This window comes from Oryctolagus cuniculus, chromosome 14, assembly GCF_964237555.1.
Source record: "Oryctolagus cuniculus chromosome 14, mOryCun1.1, whole genome shotgun sequence".
NCBI classification, from domain to species: Eukaryota; Metazoa; Chordata; class Mammalia; order Lagomorpha; family Leporidae; genus Oryctolagus; species Oryctolagus cuniculus.
In genome coordinates, this window is record NC_091445.1 from 13,060,471 (window position 1) to 13,087,668 (window position 27,198).

At 43.5% G+C, this 27,198-nt stretch overlaps 1 long non-coding RNA gene across 1 annotated transcript in view; it reads right to left on the bottom strand.

Annotated features, from left to right (window-relative positions):
* The window catches only part of LOC127492787 (uncharacterized), a 71,159-nt gene extending 45,688 nt beyond the window's left edge, over positions 1-25,471 (bottom strand). Inside the window, exons 1-2 of the long non-coding RNA XR_007922552.2 lie at positions 24,965-25,471; positions 22,806-22,895 (exon numbers count right to left, since the gene is read on the bottom strand). This is a non-coding gene — a long non-coding RNA (uncharacterized lncRNA). The remainder of the gene's footprint in view (positions 1-22,805; positions 22,896-24,964) is intronic.
* Positions 25,472-27,198: the final 1,727 nt, after the last annotated feature.

Consider the following 27,198-nt stretch of genomic DNA (forward strand, 5'->3'; position numbering starts at 1 on the left):
AGAGCTGGGCTAACTCACCACTTGGAACTGACTCCACAACCAGTTCCCAAACATAATCCACAGAGCTAATCCACGATGCACAAAGGCAGCCCCTCTTCAATAACAAATCTAGACCAATAAGAAGGCAGGTTTTTAGCCAGCTTGGGAAGGATAAAAATTCTGATTCTAGAGTATTTTACCACTTTTGAAGGAAGGAAATATTTGTGATATTTAATAGCAACTTGTGCATTTCGGCTTCAACTCAGTAACATATTTTCTTCTCTTCTCACTTATCTACCCAAAGCTGCTCATTTAACCTTGCTTGTCGAGAGTTCTCCCAGGGTGGTTGTTTGCTTCGGTTTTAATAATACATTCAAATGTTAGAAAATTCAGAGTGCTGCAGGATGGCTCAGTTTTGAACTCATGTTTCCCATTCCATTACTTATGGACACCATAAATATTTAGAGAGGCCCTGGGGGTGGACCAGGCAAAGCTGTGAGTTGAACAGATACAGGCCCAGCCTTCACGCACATGACAGTGCAGAGATGAAGACAAATCCCAAGACAGCAAGTGCTGTGGGCACCATTGAAAGAAAGGCTGGGCCCATGAGAGTGCCTGACCTGATGGCCGGGGGGAAGTGCTGTGTAACATAAACTCTGAAGGATGGGTAGGAGGGGGAATTCAACAAGGTAGGGAGGCAAACAGGACTGCCCAACTGAGAAAGGGACCAGTATATTTAAGGATCCTGAGACAAGAAATAACATGATAAACTCATGGTAGGCCAGGAGAGCTTCTACTGCCCAGTCAGCACCATGAGGGCAGTGGTCATGCCTGTTTCTTTGACGTGCAGTCAGAGTACCTGGCACACAGGACTTGCTCGGTAAATCTTTGTTGGGTGAATGTGGATAAAGGATAGGTGACCAGGAGAAGAGTAGCACAAAATTGTTCTACAGACGTAAGCAAGGGAGAGCACACAGAAGGCCTCATGAACACATTAAGAATACTGAACTTCCTTCTACAGACCATGGGAAATGATCGAATTTTCTATGTACATCCAAAAGGATGACTTTTCTTCCAGACATAGTTAAATAAATCTAAGATGCCTCTGAGTATAAAATGCACCAGCATTTTACATAGGACTCATAAAAAACAAATGCTATGAAGTTATGAGACAGAATAGATTGTAAAGACACATCCTGAGTTCAGAGCAGTTAAAGGACAAAAAAAAGTGTATTAGAGTTGACAAAATATAATGAAAGCATACTTCAAATGCTTTGGACAAAGTGGAATTAAAATACAAGTTATTTATTTGTGGAACAAAATTTTGAGGTCCATGTGTCCAAGGGGTCTTCAAAATGTTAATGAAAAAGAAGTATTATAAGAAACCTATCCATAGATATCAAAATTTTGTTGCAACAAAATGAACATGTGTTTCAATCTCATTTTCTACAGGCATTTCTTATATACTCTCCTAGGCGTGGAAAGAGATGGCTAAGAATAAGGAGGCCATGGGAACCAAATGACATGTTGGACGGGCACTGTCGGGGCTGCCTGGGTGGCTCAGTCTGCTGCAGAAAAAGAAGACAGGACCAGACTACGGAAGTTAAAACAGAAGAACAAGGACCAAAAGGAGAGCTCTTCGGGAAGAAGAACTTCCAGGACTTGTGACTGGCGTGAGAAAGTCAGAGGCTTGGGGGGATGGAGGGATTTACTGAGTTGGAAACATTGGTGCGGGTACTCTGAAGAGAAATCTGGCTCAAGATAGAAATTTGTGATTTATCATCATAGAGATGGTGACTGAGATCGTGGGAGCAGAAGAAGCTTCCTTTACACCCAGAGCAGAAGTTTTAACTGGGGTGAATGCCTGCACAGCATTGCTGGGATGGCGACAGGGAAGCCTGTGAGACAAATCAAATGCTTCTTGAAGTAGGAGGGGAGAGGAGAGGCAGGGCCTGGCAGAGGCAGCAGCAGCAAGAATAGAAAGAGGATTCAGACATGATGGCTGCTGTAGAGGTGAACTCCCAGGACTTGGGACAAAACTGGCTGTGGAGGCTGTGACAGCAGACTTGATTGCAGCCTGTTAACAGTGGTGGAGGTGAAAAACAGAGAAGCAGAAACAACGGATTTGCAGGGAAGACAATGAGCTCGGGTTTAGGACCTTCGATGGCTGAGTGTGGCCTATGCAGCATCTACATGAAGATGTCCTTATCATGCCATGTGAGAACCCAGTCCACCCTGTAAGCAACAGGAGGGAGGTCTTGACCTTACCCATTTTTTTCAGGCAGAAGATGTAACAGCATTCAACCTGACAGCAGATACTCTACAGTTAAACTCAGTTCTTGTCCTGTTCCACTGATCACCAGCTGAGAGATACCGACGTAAGCGGTTGGTGCCACTGAACCTTGGTGTCCCAATCAGTACACTGAGAAAAATATTTAGCTTCTAAATGCATTTCACAAATTGACCAGAACATAGAAATACTTGGTGTGTGATGAGGACTTGATAAATAATACTTATTTTTCTTATCTGTTTTAGTGTACTCATGAACTCTATGATGGCTTCTTCTAACATTCATGATTGTATTTTTCATCTGTTCATCAAATATTTATGATCTCTGCTAGGTGAGTGGTATTGGAAACCAAATGCATGCCCTTATCATATTCACATCATCCAAACTACGAGCTGTGTTCCTCAGTTTTCCTGTGTCCCCTATAGTATTTCATGTCCCACCCGTCCGTGCTAAAATATCACGAAGTCGCTGGCGCCGCGGCTCAATAGGCTAATCCTCTGCCTTGCGGCACCGGCACACGGGGTTCTAGTCCCGGTCGGGGCGCCAGATTCTGTCCCGGTTGCCCCTCTTCCAGGCCAGCTCTCTGCTATGGCCCGGGAGTGCAGTGGAGGGTGGCCCAAGTGCTTGGGCCCTGCAGCCGCATGGGAGACCAGGAGAAGCACCTGGCTCCTGGCTTCGGATCAGCATGATGCGCCGGCCGCAGCGGCCATTGGAGGGTGAACCAACGGCAAAAGGAAGACCTTTCTTTCTGTCTCTCTCTCTCACTGTACACTCACCTGTCAAAAAAAAAAAAAAAATCACAAAGTCCCTGAGTGCGAGTTAGCCAAGGCCAGGCACACTTTTTCCCTGGAAAGAACAACTTCAAGAACATGAGAAAGTCACCCATGAAGAAATGGATTCCAAACTTCTTCCTTCCAACCTGACCCACTCCATGTAGCCACAAAGGGATCCCTCCAAGAGCCTCCCATAACCCCAGTTACCTCCCAATAGTGTAAGCTACAACAGGCTACTCTACAGTTCCCTGCCTTACACTTGCCAGATCTCACGTGGCCCTTCTTCATCTATGTCACTGAAAACCAAGGAATAGCCTTGCGGGTTCTTGGCCATCAGATTGGTGCCTCTTTTGCTCCTGGAGCTTATCTCTCAAAAACATCAGATCCCACAGTCAAGGGTTGGGCGCCCTGTTTATGGGTGCTAGCCTCAGCAGCAGTTCTCATACAAGAGTCAGAAACACTCATCTTCGGTTCACCACTTACCATTCTTTGTTCTCACCATCGATCAGAACTCCTAACCTACAAGAGCCTCCAGGCTCTCCCACATCTCGCATTCTGGCCCTTCAGGTGCCCCTGAGGATCCCACCCTCCCCACTCTTAAACCTTGTCTTCCCTTTAACCCAGCTACTCTGCGTCCCCCTCATCCTCCATCTCTAGATCGCACGGCTCCTGTTCACGCCTGCATTGAGACTATCCTACAGTTACTACACCATCCTTCAAACATCCAGGAGGGTCCCCTCATTAACCCCACTCCAGTCTGGTTCACAAGGGCAGGATATGCTGTGGTACTGACCACTGACGTGGCTGAGGCAGGACTGCTCCCCTTCAATACTACTAATCAACAGTCTGAGATCTATACTCTAACCAACACTGTCCATACAGACTCAAAATACACCTTTCATATCCTCCTGTCCCACTCAGCGATTTGGAAAGAAAGGGACCTTCTAACCAAAGAGACAACCATCCCCAACACTACCTTCATAACTCCTCTCTTAGAGGCAGCCCATTTTCCAACACAAATTAGACTTGTCCACTGTAAGACTCACCAGACTCATAACTCTGTCATCAAGGCCAGTAATAACAGGGCAGATCAGGTAGCCCATCAGGTGGCACTGTCCTTCTTTTCCTCCAGTTTATTCTCCACTCTACCTGCTATACTGATAAACCACCCTCAAGATCAACAACCCCAACAGCCCTCCACTCAGGCCATCTTACTCTGTCTCCACCATTTGTTTCAATCCAACATGTCTTCTTCATTATTGTTTGTCAAACAATCGCTTCCTCTCTCACCAGAAGATACAAAGTATCTTCAACAACTCCCCTCTTCTTGTTTTATATGTGGAAGAACAAACCCTGACTCTAACCTGCATCCTCCATCCTTCCCCTACGACCAAGCCAGAGGACATCTGGCCTCTGATTGGCAGATTGACTTCACCTACATGCCTAGAGTACGGCGCTTTCAATATCTCTTGGTATTGGTAGATACTGTCTCTGGGTGGGTTGAGGCCTTTGCTACTACTAACAAACGGGCACTAACAGTTTCCAACATCCTACTTCAGGAGATTATTCCCCAGCTTGGGGTCCCAGCCTCCCTCCAATCAGACAATGGTGCTGAATTCACATCACAAGTAACTCAACAACTGAGCAAGGCACTCAACATCCCCTGGCACTTGCAGTCCTCAGGAAAGGTGGAAAGGACAAATCGTACACTGAAAGACATTCTAACCAAACTCTCCTTTGAGCTTCACGTAGACTGGACTAAACTTCTCCCCCTAGCTCTGCTCTGTTCGAGGGCCCTTCCCAAAAGGCCTCTCAACCTTTCACCTTTTGAACTAATGTATGGACGCCCCCCTGGTTCCTCCAGCCATACCTACAATCTCTACTCTTGCCACCCCATCTACTCTCGTCTCTCCTCTGATATCTCCGAGCAGAGTTATGGAAATATACAGACACCTACTGCCCAGCTCCAGGTACAACCACTACAGATAGCTGCCTCCTATTACACTGGGAGACGAGGTCTTCCTCCTCTTCACACCCCTTCTTGCCCCCTACTCCCATCAAGCTACATGCTAAATGGACTGGACCTTACCGGGTTATTCTCACTACTCCTACTGCAGCAGAGTAACAGGGAGTCTCCCACTGGGTCCACTTCACCCACCTTAAGCACTCCTCTCCTCCTCGGTACACAATCACTCTCACAGCACCACTCGCAGCCAAGTTTACCTGGACTCAAGCACCACTAGCAACAGTGCCCAGAAACTCAGACCCTTCCATGCTTGGTGAACCTGCCTCTGGAAAAGAGTGGCCACCCAGCTGTCCACCACTTTCAGCACTGGGTAAGTGTTGATCCTTTCTTATACCGCTACCAACTCTCCCTACAACTTCTGTGGGAAGACTATCAAACACACTCCCTGCCCATCCACCCCTCCCAGCTCCTTCCAGTTACTGAAGATTTGCATCTCCAGGGAACCTTCTTAGACCTCACTCCCCTTGACACCTACACTTTCTCTTACCTCCTCTTACTATCTCACTCCCTGTTCCACACCCTGAGATGAAACTCCCTCTTCCATACCCCATGATAAATTTCCCAATAATCTCATCTCTTCTGCTCTTTTGTGTCTGCCCTGCATCTGCACTGGCCCCACACATGGAAATTTCAGATTTACACCACTTCCACTCCCACAAGATTACTTAATTCTACCTTCTGCCCCTTAATGGGCTGTACAGGCCCTCTCACTCTATTCTTCAATTTCACTAAGGCCTGCTCACATAATTGTTTTGACTGAACTAAATACACTTTATCTCAATTAAAAGGACATCATCCATTTTATCTCTGCTTAACCAAGGACAACACAGGGCCATGTAAAGATGCTTATTGGAAAGGCTGCTCATCATGGTCCTGTACGTACTACTATACGGACCATGGGTACCGCCTCCCAGGAAAACAGCTCTCTCAGGTCTTGCCCCATGATGATGCCATTCTTGATGACAGCCAGGCCCAACCGCTTTTAATTTTCACTGTAACTGACCCCTACCTTCAGGTCTGCCAAGATGGAGTCAAGGGATCCATCACTTTATATACAGGATCCTATATGGCTGATCCCACGGAACCATAAAACTTACCAGGGCCTATCAGCAGCTCCCAACAGCTCCTGTGGATGTAGTGGTTGATACAGTGAGGGAGTCCTCCAAACACCTGTCCCAACTAATCAACCCAGTCAAACCACCTTTAGCTTGGCTACAACTCATCAGTCTGTCTCTCACCCTACTTCATCAGCTGCCCAGTTCTACCTTACCCTCTGCCCCTCACCAACAACAAAGCTTCCTAAGTGCTTCCTCGGGAACCTCCCATTGCAGCTACTCTACTCACTAATGCTTCTGCTTCTACAAACTCCTGTACCACCAATCCTCAGAAAACCATCTGTCATCTTCCTCTACACCCTGGATGACAAGATCAACGTGTTGGGTTACCAACATAACAGAACAATACAACGAGTCTATGCCACGTAACATTCCCTGTGTTATCAATATAACCATGACTTGCACCACTTCCTTCTCAAGCCCACCGGGAGCTCAGTCCTTTCTAATTATACCTTATACACTTGTATCAACAGTTCTATGCCCAGTCCATGTGTACTGGGGATCCCTTTCCCTCACCTAACATTATATGACTACTCAGAGTTCCTTTTACAGACTAATCCCTCTACCTGCAAGAGACAAGTGGTCTTTCTCCCACTCTTGGTTGGAATCAGCTTTGCTGCTTCCCTCTCTTTGGTTGTGATCTTGCAAAATTCTCTAGGCCACAGTGTTATCTCCAAAAACAACTCCAACAACTACAAGAGGAGGTCACCAGGTCCAATGAGACTTCAGCAGACGCTATTCAGGAGTCTGAAAATCAGATCACCTCACTAGTGGGTGTAGCGGTACAGGAAAAAAAAAAAAAAAGCAAGCTCTGGACAGTACAACAGCTGAAAAAGGGGGAACCTGTGTTTTCCTGGGAGAACAATGTTGCTATTATGTTAATCAATCAGCCCAGGTAGAACAAATTGCTAAAACGTTTCAACAGATACCACAACTACTGAACACTCTACCCTAGGGTCCAGAGAACCTCTCCTCTCTCCTTCCCTGCAGAGTCCTCTCTTGGTTAATGCCACTCCTAGGACCATTGGCCACTACTCTCACACTGGCCTTTATACTACCCTGTCTGTTTAAGTGCTTACAGGAGGTGATAATGGAACAAACCAAAGCCTTCACCAACCAGGTTGTCAATGAAATGCTGCTACAAGGATATACTCAGCTCCCCACCCAGGAGATCATGGCTTAAGATGTCGCCCCATGCCAGCAGGAAGTAGGTCCAGAAGATAGATCATTGTACCTCTACCCCTCCTGGGCTTCTGGCGCCAATGTATCCCATACAATGCTTGCTTTATTAAAAAAAAAAAAAAATACCAAAAAGGAGAGAATGTTAGTCTTATCTGAGGCACCATCTTCAGCCTTGGGCGCCATCTTAGGCTCTGACCTAGTCACCATCTTGCACCCTAAAGTTTCAATTTCTCCAAGATAAATTTCAGTTTCCTAAGTCCAGCCTGGTTTATCAGAAATCAGGTGACCAAATGGCCCAACGATACATATTGCCTTAACTCCACCCAATAAAATTTGCTGTTATTACTTCCTCATCTCTGCTAAGCTATATAAGACCTATTCTCCTAGTCCAGGCTGCTGTTTTCTCTTGTGCGTGGAGAAGCAGCCTTGCAGGTCGACAATAAATCTTTCTTTTTCCGGTGTTTGGTGTGTTTGGTGGTGGCCCTTCAACCATGATGGAATGGGCCAGGTATCACCACAAAAACAAAATGCAAATTTACAAGAAAAATGGATACAGTGAGCTGAATACACAAATCAGAGGGGATGCAGAACAAGGACCTGGTTTTGAGCTACTAGAGTAAGAGTTCCTAGGGAACAGAAGTTTGAAAATATCTACTAGACATTTAACAAAAGAAAGTCACTATTATTCTTCCACAGCAGGCAGTCAAGGGGAGCGTTCACAGTGCCAACAGACTTAAAGACCAAGGAAATAACCTGACTGAGGCCACTCAGTATTATTAAGCATCAGGGGCCTCCACATTGGCTTCAGTTCTCTGATTATCCGGATATTTTTCCTGCAAGTATTCAGCACACATAAAGTACCCTACCTCTTGAAAGTAGAGGAAGTGCAAGCAGAGGGAGGTTCTGACTAAAAGTCAGGGACTACTTCAAATGGGAAACATATTCCTTCAAAAGTATCATGGAACAAAAATTAATATACAGAATAAAGAGATCAAAAAACCCAACAATAAAATAATCAATCTGTCTAATAAGCAAAGTATCTGTACAGATACTTTTCAGAAACAGAAATACAAATGGCCCCCAAAAATGCATGAAACTATGTTATATATCACTGGCTATCAGAGAAACACAAACTAAAAATCACAATGACATATCACCTCACTTCAGCCAGAATGACTATTATACAAAAGACAAAAAAATAACAAATGCTGCTGATGATGCAGAGAAAAGGGAACCCTTATACATTACTGCTGACAGTGCAAATTAGTATAGCCACTATGAAGACAGTATGGAAATGTCTCAAAAAACTAAAATAGATCCACCATATGACACAGTTATCCAACTTCTGGATATAGACCTGTAGGAAATGAAATCAGCATGTGATATGAAAGAGGCAAATGCATTCTCATGTGCATTGCAGCACTATTCACAAGAGCCAAGACATGTCATCAACCTGGGCATCCATCAACAGATGAATGGAAAAAGAAGCCACGGTATATTTACACAACGGAAAATTGCTGAGCCATTAAAAAAAATGAAATCCTAACATTTGCAGCAAAAGCATGGAACTAGAGATCATTGTATCAGAAAGACAAATACCATAGGTTATCTCCCATATATAGAAGTTTAAAATCATGTATATATAATTTGTATATATATATATATATATATATTTCAAATTTAACATGATAGGAAAGGTGAGCTAGGGGGATGGAAGAAACTGGACAATGATACTAAAAACTGTGGGATGAACATAACAGATTCTGGGATTTTGCAGCAGAGTTGGATGAGTATGGCTCATAATGAAGGATAATATTATGTCTGAATAACTGGAAGAGAGGAGCCCCAAATATAAAAAAAAAAAGATGATAAAATGGAAAGTTTGCCTGATATGACTTGTTATATCGTATAACATGCTGCATGGTACTCCTTAAAAGTGCCCAAATATTACGTGTTAATCCAAAACTTAAAAACATCTTTAAATGTTCAGGAGTGATAGAAACGCTTCCTAATTCCATTTCCATAAGCAGGGGCCTTCTCCATTCCTTTGCAGAAAAATTAAAGTGAAAGCTGCTAGAATTTTTAAATTTCTTAAAGAAACTTTCCAAGCACTCTATGTTTTGTTTGTTGCCAAATACATAAATTGTCTTTTGAAAATGCTCTTACTTGTTCCATACAGATCTTTCTTGTCTGCCATAAGAAAGATTAGATCACTAATTTTGTGTTGGGTGGGCAGGTGGGAAAATTTTTACCAAGGGTTTCCAGAAACAGAGCCAATGATATGCCGAAAAGAAGCAAAAAGGAATTCTGGAATATCCCAACAGGAAGCAGAATAAGAAGCTCCCTATGACTTTTTAAGCTGTTCCAAAGAGTAACATAAGGGATAAGCATGGAATTTTATTCTCCATTTTAAAAGTGCAGGGGGCGGGAGGAGGAAGTTGGGGACAGTGCATGACACAGTGAGAGAAGCTGCCACCTGCAATTTGGGCAGCCCATATCAGAGTGCCAGTTCAAGTCCCAGTGCTCTGATTCTGATCCAGCTCCCAGCTGATGTGCTTGGGAAAACAGAAGGAAATGGCCCCAGAGCTTGGGCCCCTGCCACTTATGTAGGAGCCATTGAAGGAGTTCCTGGCTCCCAGCTTCAGCTTGGCCCAGTCCTGGTCATTGCAATCATTTGAAGAAGGAACCAGAAGATGGAAGATCCCTCTCAGTCTCTCTCTCCCACTCACTGTGCATTTCTAGTAAATAACTCTTGAAAGAGAGGCAGAGATGACTACTTAGAAAAGTAAAAATAATTTTTAATGGATGCAGTCTATTGGGAAATATAATCCTGATTTAGAAAAAGCTCTCAAATAGAGAATAATTTCTCTAGAGTTTAGTTTTAATAATTTCAAGTAAAAGAGAAAAAAGCAGCAATGAAAAATGTATTCTAAAATAAGAATATTTATAATTCTTATAAATTATTTCTATATTAATTTATTTATATTTATTATTTATATATAATATTTACTTATAATTTATATATTAATTCTTATAAAATAAGAAAATTTATAATTCATTATAGGACAATAAGCATGAAATAGTTTACTGCTAAATAGAGAAGTTGGAAGGTATGTTGTGAAAATCCTTATTTTCCTGAATTACTTGGTTTGAAAAGAACGGATCTCTCCATGACTGGGAAATCTCAAAATTAGAAAGGGAAAAATACTCATTCCCAAATGAAGGCTTTGATGGCAGGTAGATTAAGCTTTAATTCTGACTCTGTCATCTACTATGTCACTTCAGCATTTTCTTTATCTGAATTAATACCTGCTGTGGAAATTTGTTGGAATATATATAAAGCATCTAAAACTTCCTTTCAAGTGTACTGAATTGAGCACACCTGTTCTATGATCCTTCCATTAAAAAGAAGAAGAAAAATAAGCATAAATTCACCAGGACAACAAAACTGGGAGAGAAGAACGTAGGAGACAAGAGGTGATGGGAAGATGTTGAAATTTAACAAGCACGTGGATGAAAGTGACCTGACAGGTCAGAGAAAGGAGAAAACCCAGGGCGCCATGAGCTGGGGCACCGAACCTGGAAACAGCAGCGCAGAGCAGCCCACCCGACCCCCAACCCAAATTAGCTTTCAGAGGACCAGCAGTCAGACTAAGGCCTCCAGGACGCAAGACTGGAAGGTTCTTCTCTGAACAAGCTGAATGCACTGGCCCAGCACACAACATAGAGATGGAAGTCAGAGCGGAGAATGTTAATAATTAAGGGATCCATCCAGGAGGACCAACACTAAAATATTGATTTGCATAAGGGGAGGGGGAATGGAACAACACAGATTATTAAAGAACTAAAATAAGAAAAGGTTTCAAATTTCTGAAAGTCATAAGTTTCCAAACTGAAAATGCCAATTGAGTTTCCTATGGAATGAAAAGGATCTACACCAAGGTGCACCATTGTGAAGTTCTAGTACACTGACGACAAAGGAGAGAAGACGCAGCTTCCAGAAAAAGGAAAATCAAAAATGGCACCTAAAAAGCAATCCTTCGAGCCCCCTCTCATGTCTGTGTCTTTCCACCTGAGGCTGCCACCACAAACAACTAAAACAGCTGAATAGAAACAGCTGTTGTAGGGCATGGGCAAGGACGAAGGCATCTAGCACCAGAGCCAGGATCACAGAGAAACAGAAAATGCATGGACATAAGCCTTGCATTTCCCATTGCTTTTTCCCCTTAGATCATCTGTCAGTTTTCACTGTAGGGCATTAAAGCTGAACAAAAACTGTAGCCTAGAGCTAGTGTCAGTCTTGGGGTTTGAGAGATCCAAATTCAAGTTCAGAGGTCCTAAAATTTTAGTAGCCAAAAAAAAAAAAAAAAAAAAAAAAAAAAACTAAAAAGAAACACGAGATGATTCGTTTTGGGGATCAGCTTGACTGGTAGAGGGATGTTAAGGCGGCTGAAAAAAAAACAAAAAACATTATTTCTAGGTGTGACTAAGAAGGCGTCCCTGCAAGAAATTAGTATTTAAATCAGCAACCTGAGAACAAAGATCACTGAGGGACAGAAAATAATTTTTAATAAATGGAAAGAGGCAGAGTGACATTTTCCTTTTTCTTTTTGAACTGAGTTATTCATTTCCTGTCCTTGGACACCAAAGCTCCTGGTCCCCAGGACTTATGCAAGTAGCCTGCCTTCTCCTTCCCCATTCAGAACCTGAGTTGCTCCATCAGCCCCTGGATTCACAAGCCTTGATTCAGACTAAATCACAGCATGGCTCTGCTGGTTCTGCACCTTGTGGATGGTAGACCATGTGACTTCTCCACAGCCAAATTTGTGCATGTCAATTCCCATAAAAATTTTTTTCTCTTATGTATGTGAGGATACATCAAAAAGTCTATGGAGCCATTGCAGCCATTTGAGGAGTCAGCCAGTGGATGGAAGACCTCTCTCTCTCTCTCTGTGTCTCTCCCTTTATCTCTGTAATTCTGCTTTTCAAATAAATAAATAAATCTTTTTTTAAAAAAAAGTTCATGGAAAAATAGAAATAAAAGATAAATTTATTTTAGTGCAAAAAATATTGAAATAGTTTTTTTCATAATATACACTTTCCATGACCTTTTTTGAAGGCTCTTCCACACATATCTACATCCTATTGTTTTTATTTCTCTGAAGAATTCTTTTTTTTTTTTTTTTTGACAGGTAGAGTGGACAGTGGGAGAGAGAGAGACAGAGAGAAAGGTCTTCCTTTTGCCATTGGTTCACTCTCCAATGGCCGCCGCGGCCAGCGCATCGCGCTGATCTGAAGCCAGGAGCCAGGTGCTTCTCCTGGTCTCCCACACAGGTGCAGGGCCCAAGGACTTGGGCCATCCTCTACTGCACTCCCGGGCCACAGCAGAGAGCTGGATTGGAAGAGGAGCAACTGGGACAGAATCCGGCGCCCCAACCGGGACCAGAACCTGGGGTGCCGGCGCCGCAGGCAGAGGATTAGCCTATTGAGCCGCGGCGCCGGCCTCTCTGAAGAATTCTAATATAACCTGGCATCTCTTGAGACTTTCTTCCCTTCAAAACATTTGCAGATTTTTAAACATTGTAGTTTCACGCCAAGAAATCAAGTATAAATTTGCAACTGGAAGCTACAAATGAAGCAGTCTTCAATGCACTATGACATCGAGAAGATAAAAATTTGAGTTCAAAATTAGAGGTCCTGGTAAACACCTCTAGAGTTTCAGACAACATACACAGAAGGAAATTCCCTAGGAATATGAAGAGACTGGAAAAATACTATCCTCAGATGGATCCTCAGAATGAGGCAACCCTGTTTTAACTGCCTTGCCTCTGTAATGTTTAATTTATGCTGTCCAGCATTAAGCCAAAAATCATCAAATACACCAAGAAGACAAAAACAACTAAAAACAAAAAGAAGAAAATAGGAAACAGGAACATATCCATAGGTGGTCAAGGTATTAGCATTAACACGGACTTTAAAATAGCTATAATAATATACTCAAGAATGGAAATAATAAGGATGAATTTAATCAGAACTAGCATCTATAAAAGAGCATCAGATGGAAATTCTTTAACAGAAATAAAATCACAGATTAAAAAATCAATAGATAGATCTGGCAACAGACAATGGTTGATTAAATAGAGAACAACTCACTAGAAAAAAAACTGAAACATAAGGAGAATAAAAGACAGAAGTCACAAAAAGTATGTGACTCAAACAGGGCACATTAGAAAGGCCTCGCAGAGAGCAAAAGTGGAAATGTCTGAGAACAGCAGTGTGCCAGCCACAAAGAACACCAAGCCCAGGCTAGAGAACAGCAAGCCCAGGCTAGAGAACACCAAGCCCAGGCTAGAGAACAGCAAGCCCAGGCTAGAGAACAGCAAGCCCAGGCTAGAGAACAGCAAGCCCAGGTTACAGAACAGCAAGCCCAGGTTACAGAACACCAAGCCCAGGCTAGAGAACACCAAGCCCAGGCTAGAGAACAGGCGTCTACAAGGGGCTTCTCTGATGCTCAGTTCACACAGCGTCTTCAGAAAGCTTACGGAGAAGCTGTGCGTGCATTCCAAAACTTTTGCCACAAAAATTTAATTTAACTTCATTTTCTTTAAGATTTTATTTGTTTATTTGAGAGGTAGAGAGAGAGGTGTTCCATCTACTGGTTCACTACCCAAATGGCCACAATGGCAGCAGCTGTGCTGATCAGAAGCCAGGAGCTAGGAGCTTCTTCTGGGCCTCCCACCTGGGTGCAGGGGCCCAAGCACTTCAGCCATCTTCTAGTGCCTTCCCAGGCTATAGCAGAGAGCTGGATTGGAAGAGGAGTAGCCGGGACATGAATCAGACCCACATGGGATGTTTGTGCCGCAGGCAGAGGCTTAGCCCACTATGCCACAGCACTGGCCCCTAACTCTATTTTTCTATGAACTTTCTGAAGTACTTTCATCTATCACAGGTACCCAAAGAGCTAGAATTTTAGTTCTGTTAGATCACTGGGATGAGCTAATGATATTATGTAGAAAAATAAGAAACAAGAGGAATTTTTAATGTCAGAGAAAACATGTATGGGAAAGCAAATCAAACATGGTATAATATAAGATTCATTATGTGTGCATAATAAAGTCATAACAAATAAACAAATACTGATTTAAGTTTAAATGCTTATATAATGTTATTGGAAGGAGAAGGAAGGAAGAAATATTTTTGTGTAAAAGAGATGGGAGATATGAGAGCACTAAACCATAATCTTCTGTATTGGGAAGTACAATAAATAATATTGAAAACTGGCAAGGGGTGGCATTTGGTCTAGTGGGCAAGACCTGACTGACACACCTGTAGCCCAATCAGAGTGCCTGGTTCAATGCCCAGCTGCAGCTCCTGATTCCAGTTTCCCGCCAATGTCTATCCTGAGAGCAGCAGGTGATGCTCCAGTAATTGGTTCCCAAGGAGTAAATCAGTAGATGGAAGGTCTCTATATCCTTGTTTCTCTCTGTGTGTCTCTCTTCTTCTCAAATTAGTTTAAAATAAATCAATAAAATAAAACTGGAAAATCAACAAACAGGTCTACAGGAGCAAATAGAATAAACAAGTAAAAGTAAGTTAGTATTGTAGCCTCTGTAGAGGAGGAATTAAAGAAATAAAATAGGGGCCAGCTCTTTGTAGGAGTCTTAAACAATTGCTGATTTTAAAAAAAAATGAGCAAGTAGAACTTTAAAACAAGAAAAATTAACTTAAAAAAGTAAAAGAAGGGTCCAGCATTGTGGTATAGTGGGTAAAGTCGTTGCCTACAACACCAGCTTCCAATACGGGTACCGGTTCATGGCTGCTCTACTTTCACTCGAACTCCCTACCAAGAGCCTGGGAAAAGCAGCAGAAGATGGCCCCCAAGTGTTTGGACCCTGATACCCACGTGAGAGAACAGGATGGAGCTCCTGGATCCTGTCTTTGGCTTGACCCAGTGCTTGCCAGTGGGCCATCTGGGAAGTGAGTGAGTAGATGGAAGTTCTGTGTGTGTGTATATATGTGTGTATCCCTCTCTCTCTGTAACTCTGACTTTCAAAATGTATAAATAAAGCTAAAAAAATGAATGATAAAGTTTAATTTTAGAATGAAAAAATTAGCTTCTAAAAAAATAAAAGGAAGGGTCAGTTCTGTCGCACAGTGAGTTAAAGCCCCAGCCTGCAGCACCAACATCCCATGTGGGTGCCAGTTTGAGTCCCAGCTGCTCCATTTCCAATCCAGCTCCCTGATAATGTGCCTGGGAAAGCAGTGGAGGATGGCCCAAATTCTTGAGCCCCTGCACCCACGTGGGAGACCCAGAAGAAGCTCCTGCCTCCTGGCTTTGGATCTGCTCAGGTCCTGCTATTGCAACCATTTGGGAAGTGAACCAGCAGATGGAAGACCTCTCTCTCCCTGTCTCTACCTCTCTCTCCGTAACTCTGTCTTTCAAATAAATAAAAATAAATCTTAAAAAAAAAAAAAGGAAAGAAAGTCTCTTAACAAAGTGACTTTGATGGCACATAGTAGGTGTTATATAAATTTTACTACTTCACGAAATGTGGTAGAAGGGAGCTCATCTACATTTGTTTTGGGCCCAGGACCTTCCTGGAGGACTGAAGCATTGCCTGAAAGTGTGCCGTTGTCTATCCCTCTGTGAGCACTGTGCCCCTTTTGTGCCTCCTCCTGGCTGAATCTCCTTACAACTATTCAGTAGGACAGCCCCCTCACCGCCAGAGCAGAGTGGGAAGCTGTCTGGTGACTGTAAAACAGCATCAGCCAATAGGCATCTCCCTCTAGCTAATTATTACCTCCTAGAGAAACCTCCAGCCCCAGAATCATGATGCGAGGTGGCCCAGGACTGTGGTGGCAGGGAAGAAATCATATGAGAAAGGTACCATAATGTAGCCAAAAAATTAGTAACACTCACATTTCACCTGCAGGCAATAATCAGGTCTGCCCAGATGACTACATGTTTGAGAATGACATTTACTGTGTGACTATTTATAGTTTCAAATAGTGCAGCAAAGTGCCGAGTAATTTGAGAAACAAACTAGTCCACAGTAGAATCTCAGTGTTTGTTATTAGAATAGGTGGAAAGATATATGGACATAAGAGGAAATATTGATGCAGGGGATAAACACAATCACAGAGCAGAGCAACTTAATCAGAGACAAAGTTTGAAAATGTGACAGTGAGGCAATTTCTCAATTTCTCATGTCCTCTTTCCTGCATGATTTTGGGTCCAGTTAGGTCCTCAGAAGTGTACCTTACAGCAGTGGATGTTTAGAGAAGGAAAGCATAATAGGAGATCACTCCACTGTTTAGTTCAACAGCGGAGGAAACAAAAGTGTTAAGAAGTCAAGGCAGGGGAAACCATGGGAAGACAATGATGGCAGACAGCTAGGTTGAATCTCCCCAAATTCCAAAACAGCAGCACGAGACAGCTTGGACAGGAAAGCTCCAAATAAACATATCAATGTCTACAACAACATAGTTGAAGGAGGTATTACCTGACCCTAAATCAGACAGGGACAAACATCAACAGCTACATGTCCTGAGTAGCTTGTATAGTCAGGAGGTGGCTGTGTCTGCACATCTGAGGACATGTGCGAGTCAGGAGGGGGGGATATGTGCACACTGAGGACACATGTGTGTCAGTAGTAGGAGGTGTGTGTACACTGAAGGCATATGTGTGAGTCAGGAGGTGGGGGTGTGTTCACACTGAGGACACATGTGTGAGTCAGAAGTTAGGGGTGTGTTCATACTGAGGACACATGTGAGTCAGGAAGTGGGGGGTGAATGCACACTGAGGACACATTTGAGTCAGGAGGTGGGGGTGTGTTCACACTGAAGACACATGTGTGTCAGGAGGTGGGAGTGTGTTCACACTGAGGACACCTGTGAGTCAGGAGGTGGGGGTGTGTTCACACTGAGGACATGTGTGTGTCACGAGGTGGGAGTGTGTTCACACTGAGGACACCTGTGAGTCAGAAGGTGGGGGTATGTTCACACTGAGGACACATGTGAGTCAGGAGGAGGAGGTTTGTGCACACTGAAGACACATGTGTGTCAGCAGGTAGGGATATGTTCACACTGAGGACATGTGTGTGTCTTGAGGTGGGAGTGTGTTCACACTGAAGACATGAGTGAGTCAGGAGGAAGATGCTGTCTGAAGACCTTAGGTCACCAAAGATCCTGAGTCAATGGAAACTCTTTTCAGGTTAAAACAAGGCCTTTTTCAACTACAAAGAAAATCACTGTTTTAGAGACAGGGGTATCCAAATTGATATCAGCACATATTAGAGATAGTCTTCTGCCTCTTCTGAAGATTAGGTCACAGAAAATTTCAATATCATTAACTTACCAGGTAGTAACAATCAATTAATTGCCAATACTCTGAAAACTGGTTAAAAAAAAAAAAAACAACAAAGCAGCCTAGATGGATATATGTGTGTAACATGTAGGCTTGTCTCTATCAACACAACGAATGTTTAGAGACTCTTTCTTTCAAACTATTAATTGTGTACTCATTTTTGTCATTAACACAAGTCATTCTAGAAGAGGCGCCTGCTTGTTAAAATTGTGTGGATGCATGAAATTGACTTTCAACACCTGAAATTTTCAGGGAGGTACTCAGGGATCGTTCACCACCAGGAGTAACTTCTCTCATCTCGCAGATATCAAACTGCCGTTTCCCCTCCAAATGCAGGAGAAGCCCCTGCAGGACACTCACACAGTGCCCGAGGATGTCTCTATTTATACCGTGAAGGCTCTTGTGCAGAAGGGAGAGTTCTGGTTGCAGGCAACAGTGCTCCGAGGCAGAACAGAGTGGTCTGTCCCAGGTGACCCCCGACGATGCAAATCCATCTGCCCTCAAGGCACCCTATGAATTCATTATAAAAATCTAAAATAAAAAATCACAAAAATAACAAAAAAAGTTGGCCTCACTAAAATTAAAACTGTTGCCTCACTCCATGTAACTTTAATATAGAGCAGAGCAACAGTTGCCCTGAGAAACAACAGACAAGGCCTCGAGGGCGTGGCAAACACTTTCTCATATTTAACTCTGAAAGAGGTAAAAAGCTAAAAAAGTTGATTCTGCGGAGCTGAGGGGGTTCCAGTGCCTGTGTGCTTTGCAGTCGCTGCATTGCTTTGTGATGGGTCCACCAGCATTAACAGTTCAGGTGGTTCACTCTGTCCACAATTTGTTCTAATGAACTTCTTATCACTTACTTTACTGTCTCCAGGAATATACAGCAGGAAGCCTACACGAACACAGTCATGGGCCACACGATATGCTTTGGTCAACAACAGACCCCACATTTAATGTCAGTTCCAGAATACTGCATGGCCTGGTGGCGCTGAGCTGTCTGAGTCCAAGGTATGACGTTCGTACAACGACAAAGTAACCCAAGAATGCGTTTCTCAGAAACGTCTTCATCGTTAGGGAAAGCAGGACAGCAGTTCTACAAAAAGCCGTAAGCTACCTTTCAAATTCCAGTTGAGACACCTGCTTCTGGCCACGACAGAATATCAGAGGGACCTCCATCTTCAACAGTGCAGGGAACTGGACCAAAAAACGCTGGAAATCGTCGTTTTCAGATGTTCAACAACAGGCTCCACAGGAGTAGGATCCCTAAGCACAGAGAAACAACCAACACGAGCACTACCACAGCCCCTGCTTACTACCTAAGGATGGTTTAGTCCTGGAAGTGGCAAAGGGGACCCAAGCTGAGCCCAGGGCTCTTGCTTAGCAGAAGAGATGGAGGCTGGACTTCTGAGGGGCCAAATGACCTGCACTGGTGGGCAAAGGCACAGAAAGCAGGGAGCTACACCGAAGAATCTAGAGGTCTGAAGAGAGCTCCCTGCACATGTTTGGCCAAGTGTGATTGGTACAAGCAGAAGAAGAAAGCACTGTGGGTAAAAAGGGAAATTAGAAAGCAGTAGGGGCCAGCGCCGCGGCTCACTAGGCTAATCCTCCACCTGCGGCGCCGGCACACCGGGTTCTAGCCCCAGTCGGGGCACTGGATTCTGTCCCGGTTGCTCCTCTTCCAGTCCAGCTCTCTGCTATGGCCCGGGAAGGCAGTGGAGGATGGCCCAGGTCCTTGGGCCCTGCACCCGCATGGGAGATCAGGAGAAGCACCTGGCTCTTGCCTTCGGATCAGTGCGGTGAGCCGGCCGCAGCGCATTGGCTGCTGCGGCCATTGGAGGGTGAACCAACAGCAAAGGAAGACCTTTCTCTCTGTCTCTCTCTCTCTCTCTCACTGTCCACTCTGCCTGAAGAAAGAGAGAGAAAGAGAGAGAGAGAGAAAGCAAGCAAGCAGTAGGCTGGTCAACTCAAGTGGCTCCCACAGGACTGGCAACAGCCCCAGGTCCACTGGGCACCGTGGAAAGATCTCCTGATACATGAAGCATTAGGGAGAACCTTCAGAAGGGGACTGCCGCATAGGGGGCTGGATCAGCCGCACACCAAGTGCTGCTCGGGATGTGCCCCATGAACCTGAAGAACAAGTCCCAGAAGAATCTGACCGATGCCTAGGATGTGAAGTGCAAGCTGGGACAAGATCAGACACTGTTTAAAGCACACAAAAAATTCCAGCTCCATCCCTACAAGGAAAAACACAATATCCAGTCTCCAATCACTAAACACCAGGCACAGAAAGCGGCATCCATGGCCAGGGTGCTGCAGTTAGCACGCAGAAATGTGATGCAGGAGAAATGGAAGGTGGTTTCACAGCAGAGCTTTCCTGGGATGGAAAAGCTGACGTCTAAAATCAAAAATATGCTCCATGTGATGAACAACAGATTGTCAGTGCAGAAAAGCAGAATCAGTGGACTTGAAGATGTGCAGTAGAAAATATCCAAAAAGAAGCATCGAGGAGAGAACGAGCAAAAACTTACCTCTGGGACACTGTCAATCATCTAATATTTGTGTAATAGAAATTCATAGGAAAACAAAAATTATTTGAAGAAATAATGCTTTCAATTCCTCACATTGGATAAACACCAGTTATTCTTTAGATGCATAACACTTCTGAAAACATTCCACTCCCAAGTGATTGATGAGCTTAACCCTTATCTTGAGCAGACAAAAAGCCAAAAACCAAAGCTGAGGCTGGGAAATTCAATGTGACATCTCAACCATTTTACCAAAGAAAGAGAGAGAGAGAGAAGAGAAATAACAGCCCTACAGAGTGAATTAAGGCTGAAATGCCATGTGGTATTTCAACCCTAATTCTGAATTTCCTCGCTCTAATCAATCTAAATCAAGCCCTAATGATATTTAAATGTAGCTACTTGTAATTCCCATAATAGGCAAACAAAGGGGAGGTTAAAATAATTCTATTATTGCTCCATGATGAAACAGACTGCATATTTCAATTCTTCTACTTATTATAGTACCCACAGAACAATGCACTGTAATCTACTGCGATATATATAGGCTCTTTAACCACAGCACAGCACGGTGGGACTAACACAGTCACTCTGGTTGAGCTGCACTCGCTGATTCAGTGCTGGAATAAAGTACTTCACAGATTAGCTTAGTCTGCAACACTTAAAGGTCAGGATTTATTGTAATGTAAATCACAAAGCAATTTTATCTTGACAGAGATTACATACTGTTACAATATTTCTCGCTGAATCTAGTGATGCGTTTGCTTTTTCTTCGCAACTGCTGTGCAAATTGGACCGTAGCCCAGAAAAGAAAAGGAGATGGCAGGCTGCTCTGGCTTTTTAGAAACAACTTAATTCTCTTCATTTTTCAAAGTTCCACAAGAAAAAAAATTCTGAAAATACACACGAAATCAGACATAAATACTTGTAAACGTCTACAAACCCTGTGCACACAGATATCTGTAGGTGACCACCTCTCAAATATGTTGATGTGTTTTAGGATAATGACTTACTCTGCTCCTTGTACCGAGTATCTTCATGCATTATCTACATTATCTTGATTTTCAGCAAACAAGCACAAGCAAAAGGAAGTGCTTGTTTTTTCATTGATAGTAATCACCAATCAAAAGAAAATTGAGTGTAAACAAAGTAAGGCAAGAACTAGAAAAATCCACAGCTGTCACCGTCTTTATAATCGAATTTGGGAAGGTAGACTAGCAAAACCTCCCTTCATAATCTATTTCTCTGGGGACTGCACTCAAAGCATCAGGCACTGGGACCAAATATCAGGAAGGAATTTTTTTATTCTTTTTTTTTTAAAGTCGGAGTTACTGAGAGTGAGAGAAAGAGAGAGAGAGAGAGAGACCCTTCATCCGCTGGTTCACTCTTCATATGGCCACAATAGCTGGCCCCGGGCCAGGCCAAAGCCAGGAGCTTCTTCCAGATTTCCCATGTGGGTGACAGGAGCCCAGACACATGGGTCATCAGGAAGAAATTTTTGATTATCAGGGAATTAAATAAACTTCCCAGAATGTGGGGATCTTTTTTTAATTTTATTTAAAATATACAAATCTCATATATTTCATGTATACAGATTTAGGAAAACAGTGATACTTCCCACCCTACTCTCCTCTCAGCCATGCTCCCACCCTTTCTCCTCCTTCTCCTATTCCTTCTCTCAATTTTTGCAATGATGTACTTTCAGTTTACTTTATACTCATCAGATTAATCCTACAGTAAGTTAAGAGTCCAACAAAGAGTATGAAAAAAAAAACTGTTCTTCAACAGTATAGACAAAGGCTATAAACAATCATCAAAGCCCAAAACGTCCATTTCACTCCTAAACATTACATTTTTGGTACACCATTAGTTACCACAGATCAGGGAGAACATATGATATTTGTCTTTTTGGGACTGGCTTATTTCAGTAAGTATAATGGTTTCCAGTTGCATCCATTTTGTTGCAAAAGATAGGATTTCATTCTTTTTTATGACTAAGTAGTATTTCATATGTACACCATAATTTATCTAGTCATCAGTTGGTGAACATCTGGGTTGATTCCATATCTTAGCTATTGTGATTTGAGCTGCAATGAACATGGGGTTGCAGGTCACTCTTTCACATGCTGATTTCATTTCCCTTGGGTAAATTCCCAGGAGTGGGATGGCTGGGTCATTTGGTAGATCTATTTTCAGCTTTCTGAGGTATCTCCACACTGTTCTTGAAAATCTCAAGACCAGACCAATTTACTCTGTCCTAAATCATGCCTGTCAAAAAATCACCATGCATTAAATAGCCTCATGAAGAATCGACCCATGTATGTACACAAATTTGCTAATTTTCACCAATTATTTACACAGAGTTTGCATTAGTAACATAAAAAATATATTGTGATGTCCAAAGATTATCAGGAAATATATCCAATGCTAACTGTCAGTGGCAATCACTCCATCTCTTCTACCCTCACTTGGGCCACAATTCCTTAGTTAATGCACCTTGCACCCTGGCAAAACACTCTTACTTGTAGGAAAGGTGACAAATTATTACTCACCAAGACTGTATTCAGACACAGAGTAGCTTACTCTTTCCCTCTGGTCCCAAGGTTTCCACTCTAAGTCGTTCCAGATCAGCCTTCACATATCTGTAACACAATGGCAGTATGATTGGTATGATTGGTTTAAATGTGTTCTTTAAATCGTTGTAAAATTTTACCCAAATTTATTTTGAGACAAAAATTTCTCCTTCTAAAATTATACATTTGACTTGATTGTTTTTAAATTAACCATTTAAATCAACACTTTCCATATATTGCTTAAAATAGACTTGTACACTATTGGGTATCTGAGGGGCCCAGGTTATTTTCTCCAATGCACAAAAGAATTCAAGGATGAGACGTAGGTAAAAGTTAGCAGAAGAATAAAATCTATTAGCAAAACAAAAGTACCCTACTCAAGAGGGAATGTGGGCACATTCTAGATTGAGCTGTAGCTCACACAGTTCACGGCCATTGGTTTATGTGCTCTGGAGTCATAGGGTGTAGTGATCTGGATGGAGTTTTCCAAGAAAGGGGCAGAGATTTCCATGAATTGGGTGACTGCTCATTTTCTGGCTTTGTTACAGAGTTCTGAAGTGTCATGGTGTCAGGTGCATGATGGGAATAAGAGTGTCAGCCCTGGTAATTTTATTGTGATGATATTAAAATAGGCTGTAGATCATTGCAGGGACCCAGTCAGCAGCCATGTTGGAGATTTTGGGCCAGCATTTCTTCTGGGGGTAGCTTTACTACAATAGCTAGCAATGGTTGCTGGCTATGGGGCAGCTTCAGGGGCCATCCAAGTGGGGTAGAGTATGGTGACGTATTTCCTCCACTCCTTCTCTCATCCCTGACTGTCTCCTTACTATAAGACTAAAACCAATTGTCCACAGACCACAGTTTGGGAATACAAGCTATACAAAAAAAGTTATGGAATTCCAAGATATATAAACTACAGGTTCAAGCAGCATGTGGGAAATAAAATGATATTCATAACGTACGAGCATTTATTCACAAAATGCAAATATCCCTGTCCACAATACCACACACAGGCACAGACACTTCCCATCCAAGAGTCCCTGTGTGTAGGCTGAGCATATAGCCTGCTGTTCTGAGACAGCCCCAGTTTATGCCTGTTGCTGTCCCGGAATAATGATTAGCCTCTCCTTCTCTCACTCCAGTGTACCCTGGTTTGCGTGATCCTCAGAGGGCACAGTAAGTCACCCCCAGAAAAGCAAACAGAATGCCTCTAATGTGCCTTACTATTGTCTACTGCACAGCTCCCCAGGACTTCTACAAAAAAGCAAACAGGCATTTCATCTACACTGCACATTAGAACTTGCAATACACATTATCTTATTTAATCTTCTCAACAGTTGGGTGCGACCTGTAGACCGCAGTTGGCGAGACACTGACTTGGAGACGCTCAACGCCCCACTCTGGATCCCCGCAGCGATCCCAGGACACGAGTTAAGACTCATGCTCTCGGGTCTGCCTCCTTCCAGGCGACCTTTCCTACAGAGTTGGGAGAGGTGGGTGTCTTAGAAGAAAAAGGCAGGAATTTGGGGACGGAGGAGTGTTCTGAGAATGCGCCCATGCTCTTTTGCTGTGGATTTGGAGAGACTGGGGCAAGAAGCGGGCATGCCTGCGATGTTGCCAGATCCCCATTTTAGAAGAATTCATGTTCCATTAAAACTACATTGCAAACACTGATGGGCTGGCCAGGCTTATAACCGACAGACCTTGTGAGTTTACTGGGCTTCTGTATTAGGCTCTGAAAATCCCACAAACTCTTTAACTACAAGTTAAATTTTCTAACTCAGGTTGCTCTGCTGACTCTGAAAACGGGGGGTCTGCGATGAGGACCAGGAGGCACCCCTGCCCGGCTCAGAGCCAGGAGGAGACGGGAGGACACTGATCAAGGCAGCCAGCCTGCCTGGTGGGCCGCGCCCGCCTTTCCTCCTGCTGCGCGCGCGTTCCGCCCCGCACATCCGTCCTCCCCACGCCCGCCCGTGGCGGGGGCCGAAAGCTTTGCATCACACCACTGCTTGACACCCTGGGAACCGTCTCGGGAGCTGCAAAACACTCTCTGAAGCAACTTTCGAAAAGGCACATCTATATTTACCAATGTGTTCCACATGATTAAACTGTGAAATTTGTCTCCAGTTTGGCAATACCTTAGGGAGATGTTGTGAGTTTAGAAAGACAACGCCTGCGAAGTGCCGGAAAGTCCCACGGAAGGAACACACTCCACCCACCCAAGGTGCTGGGCCCCTCTTCGATGCGATGTGGGTGCGACAGCAAGGAAAAGAGCGTGCGGCGTGATGTCACAATGTTGTCATGTAGCATCATCCGTGGCGAGAGCAAGAAAAGCCTGTTTCTCAGATGCCTCTTCCCCTCCTCCTCAGCTTGTGAAAGCATATGGCATCCAAAACTAGTTCAGAGTGAACTTCAGCTCTGCCGCTGCTGTAAATGAAGTCCTTCCCAGGCAGATGTCAGTGCTGAAAGTTTGAGGCTCATAAATACCAAATTTACATAAAATCCATATAGCTTTTTTCAAAACCCTTTCTTGGTTGATGTAAGGCTGATTGGCTGGGATACAGAGTTCACTCACTCACTCCTGTGACCATAATTCGCTTCCAGCCTCACTAATTGGAGAAACAATGATTTTGACTGAGCCACAAATGACATTCCTTGAGGCCTCTCGGGGCTGGAAATGCCACGTGTCAGATGGAAAGAAAGAAAATAGATTAGAAAGTTAAGGGAGAGATCCTTGAACTAGTAAGTCAGGCCTGCGTCACACAACGGCCCATCATTGACGAGAAATGCATAATAAGGTGAAATAAGAAAGGAATCTTGTAGGGCCTTCAGTCCCTGCAAACGCCATCGAAACAACCTGGTGGTAAAGCAAACCAGAGTTTACTCCTTGCCACAATAAAAATGGCCACTGCCTTGACAGGAATCCTAGTGGGATCTCAGAAGGAAGAGGAGGAAAGCAGGATATTTGTGAGATTTTAGGGGTCTGGTTTGATGTAAATCTGCTGTGGGAAAGGTTGATTTTCTTATGACCACGCAGATCTGTGAGGTACAAGTTTATTATCAGTAGATATAGAAAAGGGAGGATTTCAAAAAAGGCATTTTCCAAGCAGTTCTTTCGACTCCACAGCTGTTTGGTGCTGCCTTAAGGTGAATAGTCTAAATTTGTTGAATTGTAAATTTTTAGGAACTTTATGAATTGAACAGTAAGGCTATTAGCAAATCTATCTTCTGGGCAAGAATTTTCTGGGGGAAAAAATCCAATTGTGGAAGACAATGGACTGATAAAGTCACATTAATGAGGTGACTTAATGGTTAAGTCATGTTGATGCAAAATATGAGCTCAGTGGGTAAGACTGACTTGGACCTCAATACATGCACTTCTAGAGTTCTTCAAATTCAGTCTGAAAAGCCCAGCACACCAAGGGCAGCTCCTGGTCTCAGAAAAGGATTCATTTTAAACCACAAAGCAAGAAAAGCTTCCTCTAATGTCGGCCTCCTCGCCTCACCACCAGGCTGACTGGTTTCCTCCACATCGCTGTCAGTCCTCAGCCTCTCCTTTGCTTGACTGGGCATATTCCTATGTGTGCAGCATGCTTCAGCACTCTGAGATGAACCTCATGTTCTTCAGAAACACCTCACTGTCACTCCCTCGGTAATGACCCTGATCCTAACAGGGCTCTGTGTAACTCGTCTTAGCAAGTCCCCGCAGGAAGAAGTCTCACCTTCTCAACCTGCCTCTTGACCCCTGTTTCTCCCTGCTCCTCTCTCTCATCACGGACTCTGGGAGTGCACACAGGAACTGTACACACAAGTCACACTAAGCTCTTTGCAGTCCCAGAATCTACTTGGCTCTCTGTCTCCTCACTTGGCTCCATCCAGGGCCAAGTCTCTCTGGAAAGCTCACCAATGCTCCTTCCCTAGGGCCTAATCTTGTTAAGGATTCTTGTGGCAAGGAAGTCACTTCCTCCTGGAAACTCCTTGACAATCTGGGAGAAATGTTTCCTATTTGTGCCCCCTTAATACACTGTGCTTTCTTCTAATTTCCAACATCCCAATAATAAGGCTCTCTTGACATTGTATTGCAATTGCCCTTCTCACTGCTTAGTCATACCCCCTGAGAGGAACCTCCTTGAGGCCGAGTGTGTCTCAGCACATTGGTCACAGAGGTAACCCAAGTGCATCTTTTGAAGAGGTAGTAAATAAATAAATAAAGTCTTAAGATGATAATAAAAAAAATCATACAACTTGGGAAGATCTCAAAAATATCATCTGATGGATCCTAAATAATAAAGGAGAAATTTCAAAGTATTCATTTTTTTAAAGATTTATTTATTTATTTGAAAGGCTGAGTTACACAGAGAAAGAAGGAGAT